This window comes from Tympanuchus pallidicinctus, unplaced genomic scaffold (assembly GCF_026119805.1).
Source record: "Tympanuchus pallidicinctus isolate F22 unplaced genomic scaffold, pur_lepc_1.0 scaffold10, whole genome shotgun sequence".
In the NCBI taxonomy this organism is placed as follows: Eukaryota; Metazoa; Chordata; class Aves; order Galliformes; family Phasianidae; genus Tympanuchus; species Tympanuchus pallidicinctus.
The window spans coordinates 21,919,559-21,942,748 of NW_026294619.1; the positions used below are offsets into that span (position 1 = coordinate 21,919,559).

Consider the following 23,190-nt stretch of genomic DNA (forward strand, 5'->3'; position numbering starts at 1 on the left):
GGCCTTGCATATTTACATATATATTTGTAGTGTATATCTGTTTAAGAATATAGTGGCAGCCTTGCTTCTGGCTGCATCTGGAATCACCACAGTCTTGAATCAGTCCAGCTACAATGAGAGGACTCCTGGGTCCTGAATCCCACTGGCTTTGGCATCCTCTAGTATTATTATTTTTTTTGAAAGAAAGCTAAGTAGCTTAAACACATTCAAAGTGTATGATCATCGCAACTTGTAACTCCATTTTAATTGTAGATGTCTAGTGCTTTATATGTATGTATATACTAGTCATTCTTTCTGCTAAATTGGTATGATTCATAATAAACAGCAAAGTTGAATATAGAGCAACAGATACTAACAAGTTTTAACTTACCATACTGTGTAAATGGGCTCTGATTACCTTCTCTATGCTGATTGCTAAAGGAGACTTTCTGAATAGGAGAGTCATGTAGTCTTAATTCAGGAAAACTGGTGCAAAAATTGAGATTAGCTCACTGGAAAGTATAAGCTGAGGATTCCTAAAGAGATAACAAATTACCTAGAATAATTTGGCTAATCAGTGAGCCGTTGAAAGTGCTGCACTGTTCTTCAGTGTTCTTAGAGCTTTTGCTCACGCTTGTGTATTTTAATTGGAAAAAATACAGATTTTTACTACCTGGTGTTTTTACATGCTGCTTAGCTGTAGGATATGAATAGATTGCAATGTATAAGCTAATAATCTAAGTAATGACATAGTTATTAATGCAATATTGCTGTAAAAAGGAACAACACAACTTGGGTATATGAAGGGCATTCCTGCCTTCCTTTTTCACAGGGTTACTATCTACTTATAAAAATTATGTTGAATTACTGCTTACAGAGGAGGCATTGACCACACAGGGAATTTTGTGATTACTTGACAATAGTGATCTTTTACTCCTCCAAGCAAAGATATAACAAGATCCAACAGCTGGAAACTTAAGTCAGTAAAGTACACACGACAGAGATCGTAAAAACAGCCAGCACTGAGGGCAAACATTAGTTGGAACACATTACTAATAGACATGGTACTTTTTTTCCCCTCTTTTCAGGGAATTTGATTTGTCAAATATTGCAGTTCAATATTCTATGTAATGCATAATGTCATGCTTATTAAATATATGAAAATATCAACTACAAATGTTGTCTGTCTAACCTGTCAAAACGTCTACAGAGAAACAAATCAGGTAGTTTAAAAAAGTTCAATTGACCAGCCGGTCACAGTATAATAGTACTTAGTCAAGGAACTTGTAGCCTGTAAAATGATTGAGAGGCACATTTTAGTGACAATATAAGAGAAGGCTTCTGTCAGCTCCTGCTTGAATCAGGACTTCCATGCCATAGAGGAGATGGTGAAAGGCCTGCTGCTGCTGGCAAAGTACTTTTGGTCTTGCTTGTTCTGGGAAAGATTACTCACTTTTATCAGTTACAGGTTTGTTGTTATTGCTAAGATAGTCCAGGAAGAGACAATATGGTGACATTTGTTCAACTGTAGTTGCAGTAATATGCTAAAAATCTGTTTTTATTGCATCCCATCAGCCTTCCAGATGAAAAGTGGAGGAAGATGAACTACTGTCAATATGTTCTGCTGTTGGTCTTTGCTTTAGTCATGGCCAAATGGCCATGTGTTAAAAAATAAAAAAATAAAATATGCCCATCAGTGAGGAATCTCATTCCCTTCAGAATGAAAATTTATTTTCTGTTTGTATCTTTAAGATGTCTTGAACAAGATAAATGTTTATTGAATTCCATCTTGAATTAGATGGTGCCTAGATATTAATATAAAATATATAGGCCCTTGTTGATTCTTAAATGTTCAGGCTTACTTTTCAGAATGATGATGCAACTAGACATTTCCTGCTAACTAGACATTTCCAGGGACAGTCTTTTAATATGGAAAAATATTAAAAATATTAAAAATATTTATAAATAAATATTTAAATTAAAATGATTTAAAATATTTTTATTCCTTCTTTGCGACTACTTTGTTGTCACATTGTTATAAAAAGAAAAGGTACAAAACAGCCCTGGTGTAGAAGGATCTGCGTAACAAAGAAGAGTTATTCAAAAGTGTTGTTTGGATAATGTGCATATAAAGCAAAAATTTCATCAGTTTAATATAATTTGACTCTTATCAGGAAAAGGAAAAGAAAATCTCCTAGGTCTTGAGTAGAAACCTTGCTGAAATGAAGTGTAGAAACTTGGATACTTGGTGTGATATTATATCTATGCTTGAATCTGACAAACACAAGCATATTATTATTTTTATTTAAAAAAAATGCAGAGTATATTTATTGAGTAGTAATACGCTTCTTTCATTTTTAAAAATACTGTGGTGATTAAGTTCCTTTTACTGCAATTAATAGCAATGACTAACATAAAAGGAAAAAATGTAATTGTCCATTTTTTGATTAAATGAAGCACATAGAATAGGGAATTAAAAAATGTGGTGATTGTCAGAAATGGATAATAGAGGAACTGTAATAGAAGGAAGGAATTCAGTTAAATTGTGTACTTTAAAACACATGACTAATAGATGGGAGAGAGATACATCAGTTATGTGAAGGTCAATCAATAATTGGTCTTTACAAAGAGGAATAAGAAACAAGTGTGTGCCGTTAATGAGAAGGAATTAAATACAGTCAAGAAGTCAAAAGCATACATCATAAAATATGAATAGTGAGACTGAATGATGAAACAAATCAAAATCCTGTTCAAGATGAAGTCCTGTGGTCTCACTAATGGAAAATACATAGCTTCATCAGGGAAGAGGAATAACCTTTCTGAAGAAATAAATGTGCTTTCATTTGAAAGTATAAAATGAATAGCTCTTTAAAATTCAGAACAAATTCTTGTCTGTGAACCAACAAAGATATTTGTTATCCAATGCTTAAATGTGTAATGGAGATGAATATAAAATATAGTTAGAATTCTGGACAACTGTAATTAATGAAGTAAGATACGTTAGTTTAAAAAACAAACAAAATCCATCAAGACTAACAGATGAAAAAAGTCAAGTGCAGATATTGAAAATACTGGCATTCTGTGTTTCACTAGTTGTTCATACCAGCATCCTTAGTGAAGAATGAGGAACTGAAAACTTAAGACAAAACTCAGGGTATACAATGTCAACTTTTATGTTTGTCTCTATAGAGGAACAGTAGGGAGCAATGAGAAAATAACAATTTTTATACACATCTGTAAATTAAGTAAAATTATTTAAAAAAAGGAAAAAAAATATGAGGATGAGAAATACTCCTTTTTGTGAATAGCAGTTTCAGAGTCTTTTACTGGAAAACATGGTGTACAGTTAAACTGGCATAGTCACACAAGAATTGGAGGGCTAAGTCCTTATAAGATACATCTAACTTGTGTAGTTTTGATATTTGTTAAACACTTGCTTCTACTTCAGTCAGTCCTTCACCTTTGCCTTCAAATCCTGATAGTTTCAGTATTCTCTGTCTTTGATGCATCCCTCTATTACAAAAACTTTGGATACTGTTGGATCCATGCAGGATCTCCTTTGAAAGGAGATCTTCATAGAAGTCTGAAAAAGCTCTTTCTCACCTTTCAGCTGGGAATCCCCACTATGTAAGGACACTGTACCTGTCCCACACTTATGAAGAACAAGGTGGTTTTTCTTTTTTCGCTATTGACATTTGGAAAGCAGAATGTGATATTTTCATGAGGTTTTACATTGAGAATGGTACTGAGGTGAGTTCATAAGACTTTCTCATTAATAAGAATAAGAATAATCTGAATAAGAGACAGAATGTGTATGTAGAACATCAAGCAATAAGTGGTACTCAGAGGGTGATGAGGCACTGGAAGAAGTTGCCCAGAGAAGTGGTGTCTGGAGACATTCAAGATCAAACTGGACAGAACTTTGAGGAACCTGATGTAGCTGTAGGTGTTCCTGTTCATTGCCGGGGAGTTGGTCTAGATGACATTTTTGGGACCTTTTCAATGCTAAGGATTTTATGATTCTAATTAAAAATATACTTTTAATTGCATTAGTGATATATATTCACAGAAGTTATAGAGAGCATTTAGAATGAGCATGAAATTAAAATTTAAAAAATATAATATTTTTGAAGCAATATCACCTTTGGTAGAGAAAAGGACAGAGTATGTGAAAATGGAGAAGAAAAAAAAACCAAGGAATTCTTCTGTGCATTTGATTTTGTGGCATTACCAATGGATTATTTTCCTTTTATTGGTAACTATTTTCATTTAAAAAAAACCCGCAACATATTGTTCTACTTGTAAACACATTTTTTATTCTGCTTCAAAGTAATTTTTGCTAGTATCAGTTGAATGAAATAGTACATGTTTGGGTATAATTATTGTTCTATTTTGCTGAATTTCATATTTAATGGTGGGTTAGCTGGATCAACTTTTTATGGGCAACCACCAGATAAATTGACACTTTTCATCTTCAAACTCTACCTATTTAAAAATCTGGTAACATTTTTTGGTGATTATGTAATTATGACTATTATCAGAAAAAAAATAAGGAAAGGAAGATAAATAAACCACAACAGAAGGTTAGAAGGTTAATCTTAAAAGTTTTGCCCCAAATTTACACATCATCTGCAGGTGGCGTGTGTCTAAATGTGTTGTCAGATCAAAAGTGCTGGTTAAAAAAGCCATGTGTTTCTTAGATGAGGGAGATTTTACAGGTCTGGCTGGAATCTGACATTTGCTATGAAAATAATATTGCATGAGGAAAAGCATTTCTGAATTATAAGCTCACCAAAAATCTTCTAATGAGTAGGGAAGGTCATACTGCACATGAGAGCATGACTAGCTTTTTTGTGTGTTGAAAAATCTAACAGAGGTGAGAAGCTAAGGCACTACACTGCTTTTATGTTCAAGAAAGTTTTGAAATGAAAGCTATTTCACTATTTCTGCATACTCCTTTATGTATTTTGATAGTGAAAACTGGTTATATGCTAAGGGAACACCCTTCTGCACCTATTACAAGATAATTGTTATAGAAGGAGATATTCCTAACAGTGTACTGGAAGAAAACAGTAGTTACTGTAACTATTCTATTCTTTATAAATCAGCCTGGGGGAGAAAATATTGCTGGGGCAGAGGGAGTAGGAGAAGGAGAAGGGACACCCGGAGGCTGGTATGATGATGAAACTATCAAATATTGCTGAAAGGCATTAATAATTAATCCTCTACTGTACTTTATTTCTTTGTATTTGGTAATAAGTTCCTTATCACCACATCAGTGTGATAGGTAGGATCAAGAAATAAACTATTTATGTGTGTGCTTGAGTGGATGACTGCATGCATAAGAATTACTTTTTTTCTTAAAGCATTCATAAAATGAGATCCAATATGAGATTTTATATTACATAAAAACATAATTATACTGGGGAAGATTGATCTAAGAACATGTTTTGCCTTACTACCTTAGTGCTATAACTAAATAAGGTGAATGTTAACTACATGAAGAGAGATGTTAAGATGATAATATTTTACCCAGAGGTCTTCATCTTGACCAATAGTTGATATTCAATTTAAGAAATACAGTTTAAGCAATGTATACTTTAAAGATTTTACAATATATATTTCCTTATAGTTTTTAAATGTATCTTCATTTTTGTCAGGTTCTGGCTCTCATAAGGAGGAATGAAGACTTGTTCATGAAACAATAATTCAACATATACTGCTAGATACTGCACTAAATGTGCTCTGTTTTACATTGGGCAATAATTGTAATGGCTATGAGCTGAAAAGTGTGTTGAAATGCACAACTTACTGCCTTTTGTTTTTAGTTTGGTTTCTAAGTGCAAATCTCTGAGGACTCTGGCTATCAAAGTCAGACAAAAGACGTAGATAGGAGTGAAAAAAGATTTACTTTGACAAGTTTATGCTAAAAAAAAAACGTTTCAATTGACAGAGAATTTACAATTTCTATGTTGAACAAGCCATTTGATTTTTGAACTTCTGACAAAGGAATACTAGCGCATTTTCCAAGTTATTGTTGGTGATTGCTTATCCTGAGTATGAATGGCCCAGATTTTTCTTTTCCTTGTTAAAATACATTGATTTCAGGAGTTATAGTGGATAGAAATAGTTGTCTCTCCATAGAGATGATTTTCTGTGATGTAAATAGCTAAGTATTTACTTGAGAGAATGTCACAATAACATTCTGTTGACCTACGTAGTATATGCTATGCTGACTGTATTCTGCCTTGCATTATAAGCACGCTGATCTAATGTTTCTCAAAATGGATTGAAGTTACATCCTAAGAATTTTTACTAGTGTCTGTTGCCATTAATCAGCATAAGTAAACCTGTATTATTTCATTTCAGCAATCGGTACATTAAAAGTAATTTTTCCAAGTAAAGCGAGATTTATTTGTCAGAACATACACATTCCTAGGAGAAGAGAAGTTCTGGGTAGGAGTCTCTTCCCCATTTACTGTTGCATTGAATGGTTAAGCTGAACCGGATAATGACTTAATCAAAACTTACAATGGAATTCCTTGTAGTTTTATGGTTAGGAGGAAGTGAAAGATATGACATAATATTTTCTCCAAAAGTGGGGAGAGCTGAACCTAAGTTACGGGATAAAAGGTAGTACAACCCTTTTCCCCAGTTAGTACTGAAATGCCATCTTGGTCACTTTTAATTTGTTATATATCCTCTAAACTGAAGTTTCTAAACAGAAGGGAGGAAATTTTTTTTTTTGTAATTTTGGTAATTTTTGAGGGGCGAATAATGTGTGCAGCTGGCAAATCAAAGCTAATTATTATTCCCTCCTTCAGTTCATTAACTGAACTGGTGAAAATTCATTTACTTGAACAGTGATAAAGTGAAGGCTGTTTCCTCTTTTCACCCAGAATAACCTGTTTTGTCATTTTCTTCCATATACATACTAATAATAATCACAATGGCTGTAATAAAGGTTTCAATGTAGTGGTAGCAATAATTGTTCTTTCCCTGTAAAAAGCCAACGTCAGGACGTCTTGTAGTACTTAGCCTCTTTATAGCACCTCTCCAGAGGGTGAGCTGGTGGGCAAGCTGGCATCATCCACATTGTCCATTCTTGCAGCCCTGACGGACTACTCTGCTAGAAGATGTATTGCAGAACTGTCCCAAGTGCTGGAAAGAGCAGGATCTGCACCAGGTCTAATTCTTCACTGTAGTACTGAATTGTGATGGGGACAAGACAGTGCTAGAAATAAATGTTTTCAGCAGTGGTGAGACAAGTGGTGGTAAAAAACTCTGTGCCATTTTCTTACCTAATTCTTCATTTCAACCATTTTATAAAAAGAACACAAGATAAGGTCTTAGTGATTCGATGTTTCTTGTTATTGCCACAGGCTGAGAGGATGGAAGATATGTAGCAGTATTTTATGGGATTTTTCTGTTAGCTTCAATTGTGCCGAATTCTCAAATGACTGACTCAGCTGATTGTAGGAGAATGTTTCAATGGGAAGGTGTCTGTCACTGTTAAACGGTACCCAGTTTGGAATTATACTATTGCCTACTATAAAGATGATTTAGAATTTCTATAATTCCTAATTATAGAATTTGGAAAATGAAACAACTTTATTTTTCCTTTTAGTTCTTCGGTGACTGTATTATTTGTTGTGTCATTTGTTGTGGAAATGTCTGAATGCGGCACTTGATGTGAGTTCACAGATATGAAGTCAGATCTTCATTTTGCTTTGAATTGTGGTCTGATTGATTTGCTTGTGAATCTTTGAAAAAAATAGGAATCCATCATTCTGTTTTCTTTTTCCCATGCTAAACTACTGAAGAAATAACAGATTAATTGACTTAGTTATAATTCTGTCAACTATGAAAACACGTGATTGGGAATTACTCATGTGAAAGACTGTTCCTGATGTCTGTACTGGCTTTGGCTTTAGCTCAGACTCAGATCTCTTCTTTTTCCTGTAAAACAGCACAGGACTTGTTGTGAACTGAATGGAAAGAGGGCACAAAAACTGAATGTCTGCTATGATGGATTGATTATCCATAACAGTTTTATTTTAAATAGGTGAAGAGTTGTGTTCTGCCTTTCAGGACTTTGATCATAATTTTTTCTTAGCATATCTTTGGAAGGGAGCCAGTTGCCTTCAGGGTGACTTGAACCTCTGCTGATTTTGTTGGCATATGTCATTCCAGTCTCCTTCATTTTTCTAGCTGCGGTAGTGTCTTAGTCAACTGCTTTAGGAATCTTCTAGGAAGGAATAGAGAGAAACTTTCTTTCTGTTCAAGACAATCATGTTAATGTGCTTTTAAGCATTTCCGAGATGATAGCTTACTCTCTCTCTTGCTTCAGCTGCTGCTTCTAGGCTTTTGCCTGCAGCTTTTAGATCTCCAAAATATATCAAATAATATTACTTAAACAATCTGGTGCTGTTGTCTGTTGATCATTCCTTGACTTGCACCATCTTGGATTCTAAATATAAAAACAGATGGATAAATGTCTTTCCCTTTCATTTCTTAATATATGCATTTTGCCTGCAGTTATGCTCAAGTGTGCCTGTTGGAGAGCAAGTGCAGCAGTGGCTGCTGGTACGCACAACTGCTCAGAATGTTCTCCTGCAACCACCTTAGGCAAGGATGGTGCTGTGAATCAAAGAGGACTCAGATATGTGTTTTAGGTACAGACTTCAACCAAGGCAACAAATTCACTGAGCTACATTATCAATGTGAACAGAACTATTTCTTCCCTTATACCATGGTATCATAGATGACACAGTAAATTTATTTTCATAGAATACAGGTACTTAGCAATCTTTAAAAGGTATTATGGGCTAATGCCAGTACAGCATTTCTAGTACTGAGTAAAGAAAAAAATAAAAATTGTCTTAATGTTCTTTGTCTTTCTAGGGCCTTTCCTATAAGAGTTTTCTAGAGCATGGAATATAAGCGTTCTGAAACACAGTGAGTCAAAAATACTGGTATTGAAAAAAGATGAGTATCAAAAGCTGCTGAAAAAAACTTCTAAAGACCTGGATAATTTTAGTTTATCTTGCTCAACTAGAAACACTGCATACACTATTTTTTTCCAGTAACATTTAAAGTTGAACAAACAGTCCAATATCAGCAAAGGCAACAGAAGCTGACTACTTCTGTTTCAGTTAGCCACATGAATAAATCACTTTAAGCCCACTCATTCTATGTATTCTCCTTCTAGAGCAGTCACCACGTTTATTCTTTACCATTACCAGTGTTTTTTATGTAACCCACTTAAGCTTATAGACCCAGCACTGATGCATACTGTATTTTTCTGTCCTTTGTGTACCTGGTATAGACTTCTTTGATGTGGTTTTTTGTTCAGATTAGTGACCATGTGATTCTATGGGCATAACCCCATTGACACTTGATCCATTGACTCAAAATAAGTTTAGAAAAATGATACTCATAAGAAAACTCACTGAATTCAGAATGTAATATATTCACACACGAGTATGTATGCAAGAATCCTAAAATAGTGACTACATTACAGTATATGTGAAATTTGAATATATTTTTTCCTCTTGATATTGGGATGATAAATATAAAACATCTAGACTGCAGCAGATCCTGTGGAAAGAACAGAATGAGTGAAAAGTGTATGTGAAGTTCATCTAATTCACTTAGGAAAGAAAGGGGCTTGTCAGTTTGTCTGTGCTGGGTTTTTTTTTTGTTTTTTTTTTTTTTTCTGGTTTACGGCGATATACTGTTTAGTCTTAGACACTCTGAGTATCTTCTCTATCTCTCTTAAGTGCATATTTGCAAATATGTGAGTACACAGGCAAATTGGTGAGTTTGTACTTGTCAACCAAACTGAATATTGAAGCTTGATAAATCATTGTTCAGAGAATATCTCAGGGTTATTTTCCTGTATTTGAATCCAGTAAATTTCCATAAAATGTTTCAAATCTACTGAAGCAATCCTTGGAAATAAGGGTGCTATATACAGATGTATTTTTCTGATACTGATTTTCTATTGCAAACTCAGTTTATTTTCTCATCTTAAAAGGACTTTTGATAGAGGGAGTGAATTATCTTCAAGTGAGAATGAGGAGAAAATCATATGTACTCAAGAAAACTCATCTAGTAGAAGTCAAATGCTTTTCACTATATTACAGCTGCTCAGAATTTTCTTGGAATCTACTCAGCCTCCACATTTTTTCATTCTGCAATTTTTATATAAATAATTTTAAAGTAACTAATTTTTGGTGTTCAAAATCTCAACATATCTTTTACATTCTGGAAATATAGTTTTTTCAGAGCATTGAGAATTTGAAACTCAATGAAATAGATATTAAAGTGAAAAGAACTCATCCACTCTTTCCTTCCTTATAGAGCCTCCTTATATGTTCCCTCTCAGGGAATACACTGTACTTCACTTTCTTGTTTCAAAGTCACCTGGAATAAAAAAAGGATGTGCATGTGAAAAGGAGGAAGAAACTCCCATGTCCTACGTAATGGGTGTACTGCAGAAATAGTTCACCTCACCTGTCATTTATTAAAGGAGTATACTGAACCTGTAGAAACACTTGAAGGGAAACTATATTCTGAAATAGTTCAGACTGCAGTTTTGCAATACATTAATCTGTACAGATAAAGTTAATGAAGTGTTAATTTGCTAACATGCTTAGTACAGGTAGCCAAAATATCCATGAGTGCTGAGGAATACAGAATTTACACAGACTTAGCATCAAAGGCAACTTTTTTTTTTATCACTATTATTTTTTTTGTTACTTTTCAGAACTGAGACATTGTCTTATTTTTAAGCAACTATAAGATATTATGTCTAGTTATTAGAGCTAGTCAAACAACTCATCATATGAAATTCCATAAGAGGGGAGAAGCTTCAGTGTTACTAAAAAAGCTATGTACATAGTTAAGAATGCTTACTAATTCTACCTTGCATAAAAGTGAAAACTAATTATGAGAATGTGTGGGATGAGAAGAGAAAGGAAGGTTTTCTAATATGGTCTTATTTCTTTCCTTTTTAAAACTTTCTAGAAGATGGAGAGGCATCATTTACCTATATAAGTGGCTTGCCAGTAAATGTTTGGGGTTAGATCTATCTTCAGCCATAAAAAGGGCACCATTCAATAGTAATTCTACTGTTAATAAAAACTCTCTGATTTTAGGAAAATAACCAAGATGACACATGGATAAATCATAGAAGAAAAATTTATTAAAGCCAAATTACTTACTAGGTCTAATTTTGTCTGGCATAGAGATTATGTATGTTAAGATAGCACTGTAAGGATGATAGTTAATATCTTAAATTTTCTGGTTAAGAAAGTATACCATTAATATTACAGACTGATAGAATTATGGCTAGAATAGAGTATGTAAATTCCTTCTCAGCCTGGAGTTAAATCTGACTGGTTAAATATATTTTTAGATCACTGAATATTTTGTAAATGTTAGCGAAAACTCCAAATATTTCTGATGATTTGAAGGAATTTGGTAGTTACTTTATCTATTTATATTATTAAATCTTGCAAAGGAGATAAAGGATAAAAAGAAAGGTTTTTTTTGAAGTATGTCAACAGTAAAAGGAAGACTAGGGAAAATGCAACTAAATGAGGGGGGTGTTCTGGTAACAGGGGGTGCTGAGAAGGAAGAGATAAACAATACCTTCTCTGCTTCAGTCTTCAATGCTAATATTAGCCCCCAGGAATCCCAGATTCTGGAGTTAAGAGGGAGAGAGTCAGAAGAAAGGCAGACTTCCCTTTGATTGAGCAGGATATGGTCAGAGAGCATCAAGCCAAAATCACCGCACACAAATCCCTGGCCCAGTTGGAATGCATCCACATGTGCTGAAGGAGCTGGCTGAGGTGATTGTTGAACCACTCTCTATCATCTTTGAAAGGTCTTGGCAAATGGGAGAGATGCCTGAAGACTCAAGGATCGCCAGTGTCACTTCAGTCTTCAAAAACAGCAAGAAGGAAACTGCGGTCAGTTAGCCTCACCTCTGACTCTGGAAAGGCAGAGAAACAACTTGTCCTGGATCCCATCTCCATACAATTGGAAGAGAAGGTTATCAGGAGTAATCAACATGGATTCACCAAAGGGACATCATTCTTGACCAACCTGATAACTTTCTGTGATGTCATCACTGGTTGGGTAGATATAGGTATAGCAGTAGGTCTAGTGTACCTTGTGACCTTGTTGTACCTTTAGCAAGGCATTTTACACTGTTTCTCATGTTATCCTTGTTATGAAGCTCAGAAAGTGCAGAATGGATCAGTGGACAGTGATGTGAATTGAAAACTGGTTGTCTGGCAGAGCTCAGAGGGTTGTCATCAGTGGCAGAGAATCTGGTTGTAGGCCTGTAATTAATGGTATTTCCCATGGGTGTCTCGCTCCAATTTATAGGAGGGAGAGGAGGTTCTTTTATTATCTATATACCTGGCGTGAGATTAAGAAACAATGGTTCAAATGTTGGTCCGACCAGTTTATTACAGATCTTAATTAGGGAAATGAGGAAGGGGAGGATGGACACTATTATGAATTAGGGTAATGGGGAAGGGAAGGAGTGTGGTAGAAAAGATAGGAAAGAAGAAGCGAGTCTTTATAGGAAGCAACAGAGAGATAGTCACCGCCATGGATCAAGTGTGGTTTGTACTTCAGTCTTTGATCTTCAGTAGTAGTGGGTCATTGGGCAGTGTTCTGTTGATGATGAGGACAACGACGACCATGGCAATGATGGCCCCTTTTCAATAGTTTCAGAGTGGTCGAGTCAGCTGTCTTTGGAGTGACAGCTCAAATCCTAAGTGGTTGAGTCAGCTCTCCTTTGAGTGGCATCCTCTGGCTCTGGGACCTCAGCAGGAAACTCCTTTGTTCCTATTTTCCTGGCCTTGCAAGCAGACAAGAGGGAGCAGGGAGATGCCAACTTGTATCTTGCCTTTGCAGGATACAATAGTATCATCCCCCAGCCTCCCATACTAAGCTGGAGCGGTTTGGCCACAGGCCAGATCTTCTGCCAGTGAACACTCCTGAGCACCCTCTTCTGCTCTTCTACAGAGCAAGCAGCTCTGGGGAAAGGGGCTTTCAAATGTTCCCAAAGTGATATCGATTGTCACATGGTTAGCACCCATCACTTGTCTCCTCAACAAATCAATCAGAATCTTATCACAAGAAATACCTCAGGAAGCAAGCTTTGAGCCAAAAAAGGAAAGAAGGATTCTCACAGTGGGTCAGTGCTGGGTCTGGTGTTGTTCAGCATCTTCATCAACAGTGACCTCAACGAAGGGATAAAGTGTCAGCAAGTTTGCTGATCATCATACAAAGTTGGGAGGAATGGCTGACATGCCTGAATGCTGTGCTACCATTCAGCAAGACCTGGACAGACTGGAGAGTTGGGCAGGGAGGAACCTGATGAGGTTTAACAAGATTAAATGCTGAGCCCTGCACCTGGGGAGGAATAAGCTCATGCATCAGTACAGGTTAAGGGCTGACCTGCTGGAAAGGAGCTCTGTAGAGAAAGACCTGGGGAGCCTGAGGAACTGCAGGTTGGCCATGAGCCAGTAGTGTGCCCTTGTGGCCAAGAGGGCCAATGGTTTCCTGAGATACATTAAAAAGAATGTGGCCAGCAGTTTGAGGGTGATGATCTTCCCCCTGTACTTTGCCCTGGACTACTGTGTCCAGTCAGAACTCCTTGGTTCAAAAAAAGACAGGGATCTCATGGAAGGAGCCCAGCAGAGGGCCAGAAAGATGATTAAGGGTCTGGAATATCTCTCACATGAGGAAAGACTGAGTAACTTGGGCCTGTTTAGCCTGGAGAAGAGAAGATTGGGGGAGGGGTGGGGAATCTGACAAACGTTTATTAATATCTATGCTTTTTGCCAAGGTACTTGGCTCTGCAGCAGGTGCATTCTGTGGCGAGGCAGGGAATGGCCTTGGTTGGCTGAGGCACGGCCCTATCAGGCAGCAGCTGCTGTGCCACTGTTCTCCATGTGGTCAGGGAGGTGGTTGGGTCACCAACCTCACCAACCCTGGAGGTGTTCAAGAAACATTTAGACGTTGTACTGAGAGACATGGTGTTAAATATTGGTGATAGGTAAATGGTTGGACTGGATAGTCTTGTAGGTCTTTTCCAATCTTGGTGATTCTATGATTCTATTATTCTGTGGTTCTATAAAGAGACATGGGAGGTAAATGGATGAGACCATACTCTTTTTAGTCGTATACAGTGATAGGATGTGGGGTGTGGGTGAAGATGTAACTGTGGGTTAGACAAAGTGGTTTTTGGACCACTGCTCAAAACCTTACTTTATTCAGCATGTTTGCTCTCACTCTTCTCTGCCTGGCCCTATTTTTTTCAAGGCAAGAGTTTGTCTGCACAGGCAGACAAACTAGCACGAACTGTTGTTTTTCCTGATCAGTTTGCCTAACCATACTTATCTCATGACTTTACCGCCAAAATGCAAAAGCATTGCCAGCATGCTTTTCAGCTAACCACGGACGAGGCCAGACATAGGTATCAATCCCTGAGGACTGAACTCCTTAGAAATTTGGCAGACAGATGGTACATGTTTACCAGAATTTGGAAAGCTCTGCTACATTCATGTTTCCATTGATACCTTTTCTACTTGTATTTTTGTAGCTGCTCATACAGGGGAAAAAGCAAAAGATGAGTGTGTAAACAATTTTTATTAGCCTTTGCAGCCCTTGGGGTCACTAGAATGATTGAAACAGACAGTGGGCCAAGATACATAGCCCACACTACCCACTCCTTTTTTCAGCAGTGGGGTATTCAACACCTGACAGACATACTCCACTCTCCCACAAGTCAAGTCATTATTGAACAGACCTGTGGCACTTTAAAGGCCATGCTTTAAAAACAAAAAAGGGGGTGTAGGTATGACTCCTCTGGAAAGAGTAGCTAAAACATGCTATGTTCTTTATTTTCTAAATTGCTGGAAGGGAGGGGAGGGCATTTTGATTGTAATACTTTAACTCCAGTCAAGGAAAGAACACAAGATATGCTAAAAAAAGTCTGAGCACTAACCAAGGGGAAGGGCCTTGCTCATTGATAACTTGGGGTTGAGGTTATGCTTGTGTCTCAACAGGAACGGGTCCAAGATGGGTGCCAGCACAATGGGTCCAGCCGTCTGCTGTAACTTGATCACAACGCTCTCATCAGCAGTTTGGATTCCAGCTCAATCAAAACAGAATATATGGGTCACCCTAGTCAACAACACAGGACAAGACACACTTTGTTTGTTGACTGCGTCACCAGAGAACCTGTTCTTGACCTGTTTGGTCAAGGGGACAACCCCTAGACAAATGACCCATCCCTAGTGCCCCTTTTGGGGTAACATCCAACACGAGCAATGTGGTTGACAGTTGGGATGGATATGTACCCTATCAGCAGCAGAATAACTGGAGTTGTTGGGATCTGTTAAAATGGACTATGATATGTACTTTAACTATAGTGGGAAGAATCAGTCACTGATTAATTGTGTTAATTCAAGTTTATAGAAATTGCTCTGCTTGGTGTAATTATACTTCAGCTAACATTTCAAAATCTAGTAACCACCTGCTTAGCTTGTCAGCAAGTGTTTTTCTCATTTGTAGGAACAGGGCTTGGCCTGCTCCTCTCACATCAAAGGAGGTCTGTGCAGTTTAGGAAGACTAACTTAACTACCACCCAGTGTTTCCATGATTACTCACCACCGAAAGCACTTTAAGTGAACTACTCGTCCTTTTCAATCAGATTGCAAGGATATTGTAGAGTTGTGGAATCCTGGAAGGATAATAGCATCCTTTTTAGCCTCAGGTGTTGCTTCAGCTAAAGCATTGAGCACTCTTAACAAGCTCGGATGTTGGCTGGCCAAGAAAATGAATGCTACTTCTCTGGCTTTAAGCAGACTTCTACTAGATGTAGACTCAACAAGGCATGCTACACTACAGAATCGTACTGCCATAGATTTCTTACTATTAGCTCAAGATCATGGGTGCCAAGACTTTGATGGTATGAGTTGTATGAATTTGTCAGATCATTCAGAATCAGTACACGAGCATTCTAGATTTGCAGAACAGGGTAGAAAAACTGCAGGTTGACAATGGATGGAATATATTTGGGGGTCTCTTTGGGGGTCTTGCAGGATGGATATGGAATTTGCTAAAAATAGAGTTAGTTTGTCTCATTGCTTTTCTTTGTGTTCTCATTTGTGTTCTGTGCTTATTGCAGAGTATACAGAAAATGATACGAAATGCTATTAACCACACTTTTTTTATTAATAAAGAAAGGGGAGATGTGGGTGAAGATGTAGCTGCCATGCGGCTCAGCAAAGTCCATGGTAGATCTTGCAGCTATGAAACTTTGGGAGTCAGCAAACTAAAACAAAGAGCAAACTCTGCAGTTGAAGAATAACAGGACGTTCTGTTTACCCTCTTCTCCTGATAAGCACAGTTGATCTTGTCACCTGTTGTCCTTATTGCTGTTGCTTGGTACAATCTGAAGCCGATGAGCTGTTTGTGGAAGATTACTGCTTGCTAGTGGAGGATATATAAGATGTATGTTGAGCACAGTAAAGGATTATTCCTATTCCATGATAATTAAGAGAGCTCTTGTTTGGGTTGCACAGTGACAGGACAAGGGGCAATGGTCTAGAGCTTGAACATAGGAAGTTTCATGCAAACATGTAGAACTTCTTTACAGTAAGGGTGACGGAGCATGGAAACAGGTTGCTCAGAGATGCTGTGGAGTCTCCTTGTATAGAGAAACTCCTTGAGATGTCTGTGCAACTGATTGCAGGGAATCTACTTCATCAGGAAAGTTGGACTTGATGATGTCTTGAGGTCTCTTGCAACTTCTGCAATTTTCTGAGTCTGTGAGGTGAGCTGTAGACCTAGTACAAGAGGATCATAGTTACCTTAGACCTGAATTAAGCAGGAAGAACGTGTGGCTAAGTTTTTCAAAGTTATCTGTGACAGACATCCTGACTCTGAGCTGTGGTCTAGAGTTTATGTGTAATCTTGAACAAGGTGCTACTTTGAAGAGTTTAGAAAGAGAATTGTATGAAATCAAGAAATTTGTGAAAGAGACACCTGTGAATTATGTGCTGAGTAGTTGATTCAAGGGTAGCCATCAGAACAGCACTGGAGAAGAGTAGCAGGTAGCAATTTACTCACTAGACTTCATGTATAAATTGTTGTGTGTGGTAGGGTGCCTGTCTTTCAAAAGAGTGACTTTCCAAAAGACTGTACATTATTATATTCTTCTGAGGAAATGACTGATTAGCCTAGATGGCATATGAAGTGAATTTCAGCGTAAGATTAAAAAAAAAGAAGGCAATACTGACATGCTTCCTTTTCTATTTCCATGATTTTCAGGCATTATTCAGGTTTTTAATACAACAGCAGGGAAAGCTTAATCTGTGATGTAGTGAATAGTGACTGGTTTACAGGTTAGGGCAAATTCAAACTGTCTTCCTCTACATTAGGTCAGAGCTGTGTTTCATTTATTAGATCAGTTGATGCCTTTGGAAATTCTTTGAGGGAACAGAGAAAGTCAAGGACAGCAAGAGGTAAAATTTTATTTGTTGCCATTAAAATTTTCTGACTAATCTTTAGACTCTTTCAACTTAAATAATGAGTTGCTTTCATCGTAGTCTGTTTTGTAACATAGTCTGTAACTCTGTGAAACTCTGGCTTATGTAAAATAGACTACACTGTAGCTATGCAGTCTGGAAGTTTCAGTACATCTGTCCATTGAAGACCTTCTGGGAATTCAGAATAAGCCCTTTCTTGGGCTTGTGAGTGCTGCTCAGCATGAAAGACAAAATGATGAGGAGCTCTGAGCAACATGGGGTCTTCAGCAGGTCACAGCTGCTTTACTAGAGAGAAAAAATAAAAATGACTGAAATTTTTTTGAGTTTTGCTGAATGTTATTGAAACTATACTATCTTAGAGGAAACTCTTACCTTTAGTGAATCAACAGGTTTTTTGAGAAGGTAGAGAAGAATGTATACCATGGGTGTCCAACCTTTTGAATCATCTGGGCCATGGTGAGTGAAGAAGGATTGACTGGGGCTGATGTTGTGATTGTTACTGAGTGATGGATATGTGCCTGGAGCCAGGTCAAACCAGCCAGCAAGGAAGAGCCACTGCCATTGTGGTGTGGGGACAGGAACTGGGGCTTATTACTAGCTGTCCTAGGCTGCATACCTATTGCAGAGTGTTATTTTTGGCAGGCTATTTGTGGAGTTATGGCAACACAGCATGTGTTCCGCATGGTTGGATTGCTCACTTCAACATATTTCTGAAGAAGGAATGGTTTAAAGAATCCATGTACAGTTAAGTAGTTTGTTGTTGTTGTTGTTGCTGCTGTTGAACTTTTGATGATGTCAGCTCACTTCACGTTTCCTATTACTGTGAAAGTCAAAGAACTGCTAACTTCAATAAAGGAAATCTACTTAAAAAGAACCATCCTGTATAAAGAAAATCAGTCTTCTGAGTTAAGAAAACAGTCTTTCATTCAAGAAACCACAAAGTAATAAGTAATTCCACCAAGGCATAGAGTATCAAGAAAATAAAATTTCTTCAGGGGTCTGTTAATCATGCAGTGCCAAGCCCTCAGTTCTTCCCAAGGAAACAGCCATATTTGCTGCGTGAGATATTGCTCCTCATCCTAAAGTGGAAATCTTTGTGCTGAGAATGGAGCCCTTGGGCTCAATCCCATCTTGCATCCATTTATCTCAGCAGGCAGGGTCAGCTGTCTTTCTAGCTTCTTAGAGTCCTTTATGCTCTTCCAAAGGTGCATCGTACAGTACTTTTTCCCTTCCTAATCATATAATTCAAGGATAATCCTCTCTGGCAGTGGAAAGGTTATATTGTACTATGGTGATGAATATCAAATGAAACTACCTCTATCCATCCATTCAGTTAGTAAGATGAATAAGATACTTCATAACTTCAGCTGTAGCCTTTAGGCAAAATAAGCTATGCTTTGAGCAAAAGCTTCAAACGCAGCTCACGTTACGTGTTATTCATTAAACAGTCAATTTACTGTACTTAAGAAAGAAGTTAATTTTGAACATAAGCAATATTTGCAAAAAAAAGACTAATTTAAATTTAGAATTTTCAGATTCTGCTATTGGGTTTTCAATATTTAAGGAAAAACTGCTGTTGGATGCTATGGAAATGAAGGTAAAACTACATGTAGGTGAGCTCTGTCAATACCACTCTTTCTCATCTAATTCAGTTCACTCATGGTATATTTGTTTGCTTCACTTCTTTAAGATATGGTACATATTACCATGTGATATCAAATGATTTTGCACTTTGTATCTAATTTTAAAACCAGTACACTCAACGCTTTCCCAGAAGATTAAAATAGTTAATTCTTTTACATTAGTTTTTTGATGTCTGCTTTGAGTCCAGTATCTATTGTTGTCTTTGTCATATGTTGTAAGTATTGAAATTGGTTTGGCCTGGGTATTTATCTGCTAAATAAGGTACTGTAGATAATGCATTTGTAACTATTTGGATTTAGAAGCCATTATTTGCGAAATTGTTGCAATGTGATTTTGAAAATGAAATATTTGTGAATACTGTTATTCCTTTTAAAATCAAAATTGCCACAGTGAACTTGAAGACTGTCTAGCCTGATGACTTGTTCCCAGCAATATTCTGTAGCAGATGCTAAGAAAATCTTGTAGAAACAGAATAAGTCAGAATAGCCCTTCCCCTTCAGTTTTGAGCAATGAGCAGATGAATGACTTTATTAGCCAGAGGCTCCATCAAACCACTGCATTCAGTAGTTTGAATTGATCTCTCTTTCATGAATTTATCTCATCCCTTTAAAAATTCATTTGTACATTGTGTCTCTTGTGAGTTTTACTGTCTAATTACATTTTGTAATGTAGAATGTAATTCCTTCTGACGATTTTGAATTGCAAACTGGCAGTATTATGAGTTTCCTCTTCTATTCTGCAAAAAATAAGAAATAGTTGCTACTGTTTAGCTCTCCCTATATCTGCCATGATGTTCCAGATTTTTTTTGTGCCTTCACAGTTCCCACCCCCCAAATTGCATTCAGTTTTTCAACTGTTCATTCAACTGAATTGCAGTCAATTGAATTATGTCCTAAGACAAATATATCTGTCCATTCTATTACCCTTCTCTGCTCTTTTATTCCATTCTGCACTTAATTAATTCTGAGAGGGAATGGCCAAAACTAGCACTGATGGCGATGGATATTATGCTCCATGGATTTCCATATTAGTACAGTCAAGTCCTCAGTTTTTCTTGTTGTAACTCCTTGCATCGTTCTCTCATTCTTGACCTCAGCTGAACACTCACTACATTGAATTAGAATAGAATATACTTAATTTTCTTTTTTTTTCTGTAGAAGTTTAATTGCTTCTTATACAGTCAAGTTTGATGAAACTTTGTTAACATTCAGAGAAAGGCCTTGTGTTAAGGCAATGCAACACTAAACAGCTTCTCAGCAAGTAATGCTGTATCTCTTATTCCAAAGGGAAAGATTAAAAATAGAGAGGCAAAAGTGAATATAAATTTTTTAAAAGCAGCTCTCCAGAATTTGACCTTCACTGTGGTTTATTAGTGCTGAAAAACTAAGCAATTTATTGAGAACCTTTATTATTTTAGGCATGGATACGAGGTAACAGGCTAAATTAAAAAAGAACAAAACCAAAGAACAACATGGTTTATATACATGTATCTGAAGAATGCTTCCTGTTTAATTTGCTGTTATGTACAGCAAGTGTTATGCTTCCTTTGGTCACTGGAGTCCAATGGATTCTGAAAGTGGCACAGTTTTCCATATAACGGAAGGGACTAGCATAATTACCACCATAGTGGGGAAAAATACTAGTTCTCTGCTAAATATTATATTTGAATTGCATGGCCAGTGGGTTCTGTTCCCTCAGAAGAACAGATTTTTGTTTTCAAAGGGAAAGGAATAAAGAAGATGGAAAATAACAATTCTGTTGCCTCTCATTATCCTCTTTTAGTAGGGGTACACAGCTGTAGCCTCTTTCTTAAAATTTAGGACTCCAAAAAACTTTGAAAATTGTTAGATTTTATCAAAAAATCATAGTAATAAGGTATAACTTCTGAAATTTTGTGCATGTAGTATGATTTAAATAAAGGGATTTATAAGAAAATTGTGCTGCCCATTTGCATACAGTTCATAAGCTTACTCTGAAACCATCAACTTTACATAGCTAGCACAGTTGTGAATGAATTATTTGAAATTCTCTGAAAATATTCCCATTTCATGATTACTTGGGCTTTTCTACATGTTCATTCCCCAAACTTCTGAGTCACCCTGTACTCTCTGCAGGTGCAGCAGCTCTTCAGTTTTTGGTCTAGGTGAGCTCAGAGGCATTCTCCTGAAGGTAGTCATATGCCTTTCTCTGCTAAGAGCTGACATCAATCAAGGAAACAGATCTTTGTGGGGGCACAAGTCAGTGGGAAGTTCTTGTGATTAAAGGGATTGCAAAAATATCCAAAGCATAATTTATTAATTTAACATGCATACATTTGTATGCTCTGTCCTAAAAATAATCTAGAAAACAGAGTATCAGAGAAAAAAGATATTCGGTTTCAGAGAAAAAAAGATAACCGAAAAGATATTCGGTATCAGAGAAAAAAGATATTCAGTTTTTATTTCATTTCTGATGTTCCTTTACTACTGTGTTTTGTTTGTTGGATTGTTTATTTTTTATTTTTAGGAAGATGAGGGGAGATATGGGACAGAACTTGATATTAGGGTTAAAAGTGAGAAATGCAAGGAAGTTATAAATATACACAGAAGAACAGATTTTTCTTTTTTCCATATACTCTTTGTCTTCAGGCTCTGATCCTTGAATTGAACCTTTAAGTGCAAACGAAGTTGAAAAACTATGTCCTTTTCAAGGTTGTCTTCTATGTCCCTGAAACTTCTATTTAGTGTATCATGGGGTAGCTCTTTCCTGCTGAAAGAACTTCAGTTAGGATGTTTCAGATCTTACCATTTATTAAAAATAAATATGATTTTTAAACACTACTTAAGAGATGAGGATCTCTTGTGGTCAGGGGTCTGACTTCAGAGGGGCGAGAAAGAAGCAAATTCAAGAATTTAATTATCTTGGTTACATGCTTGAAAGGTTTCAAACGAATCCCAACATGTCCTGGAAACACTGGAAATTCTTTCCAGAGTAGAACATATGAAACTATAAGTGTACATAATTCAGAAACTGGAGAGACAGCCAAGGAGACTTAATTTCTGGTAAATTACTTTCAGGAAATAAATTCTCAAATGTTAGCATTAGAGTTTAAAGATAAAATGTATTTTTACAGAAACCAAGTGTTGTTAATAGCTTTGTAATTACTTTCCATTCTGAAATCTGAAGTGTTGGTATGTAGTGCATCATGAACTTTATTGTTATTACTAAATTATTAGGGTATATAATTACAAAAAAAAAGTATATGTAAAATCATCAGAGTTTAAGAGTATGAGAGAGTCTCTTTTATTACCACCTCATTAGAACACTGCAAAGAAGCATCCTCAAATGCAAGAATGTGACTAGGGAAAAACAGAAACAGGCTCATTAATCTCTTTTAAACAAGCTAACAAAGACTTTATATCTGATAAATTTATTTATCTCTGCAACTACAGCTGTTTAAAATGATAATTCTTCATTTGGGAAGAAATTACCTGTGGTAAACTGCTAAACAAAGTCAAATAGAAGTATAATGACCAGCTTTTTTCCCTACTCCCTTCAGCAGCATAGCTTCACTTCCATCTCTTCCAAAAAACAACTTACGATTTATCGATTATGGAAAGTCAGAAGGATTAGTCAATGGACAAAATAAATCAGCAATGTTATTAGAGCATGAGATCAAGAATACTGAATGTAAAACAGTACCCCTATATTATGTTAACTCAACTGAATAGACTCATCAAAGTCAATGGAAAGATGGGCATAAATAATTATTTTCCAGAATTAAGTCCTCAAATAACTGTTTTATTGTCTCTGAATGTAATGGTAATATTGAAAATCTATTGCATCATAGTGTTTACAGCTCCTTTATTATCTTGTTAATGTTTAACTTGACTTATTAAAACTGGTCCAGTCTTATTCAGAAAATGTCCTAAGCCTTTGCTTATGTCTGTCTTTAGGTATGAGGTAAGCTGGATTTGCCCCTTTAGCAAGGGGCTTGGACTAGAAG

The 23,190-nt window shown here is 36.6% G+C and overlaps 1 long non-coding RNA gene across 1 annotated transcript in view; it reads left to right on the forward strand.

The window, feature by feature from the left end:
• LOC128072981 (uncharacterized) overlaps window positions 1-23,190 on the forward strand; it is a 103,670-nt gene that overhangs the window by 46,569 nt on the left and 33,911 nt on the right. The window contains exon 3 of the long non-coding RNA XR_008202572.1: window positions 18,204-18,305. This is a non-coding gene — a long non-coding RNA (uncharacterized LOC128072981). The remainder of the gene's footprint in view (window positions 1-18,203; window positions 18,306-23,190) is intronic.